Source organism: Austrofundulus limnaeus, unplaced genomic scaffold, assembly GCF_001266775.1.
Source record: "Austrofundulus limnaeus strain Quisiro unplaced genomic scaffold, Austrofundulus_limnaeus-1.0 Scaffold622, whole genome shotgun sequence".
In the NCBI taxonomy this organism is placed as follows: Eukaryota; Metazoa; Chordata; class Actinopteri; order Cyprinodontiformes; family Rivulidae; genus Austrofundulus; species Austrofundulus limnaeus.
In genome coordinates, this window is record NW_013953024.1 from 132,972 (window position 1) to 133,258 (window position 287).

Sequence of the window (287 nt, forward strand, 5' to 3'; positions counted from 1 at the left end):
CACACAATTACCTTAATTCTAAACACCTGCTGACGTGACAGCCACAAGCTGGTATAGAAAACACATTTGAACTTGGTCAAAGCTCATTCTGCAAGTCCAATGCTGCAGGTAAAGCCATGCTGCAATGATATGCTACATGGCAGAGCACACTTGTTTTTACATCGTAAAAACCCATGTCTGGTTTTATTTGTGATTTGTGTTTTTATTGTACATAGATTTTGTTACTTTTAAAGAAATTAAATGAATAAAGAATTAAGAAAAAAAACTTTTTTTCACCTGGTCTTAAT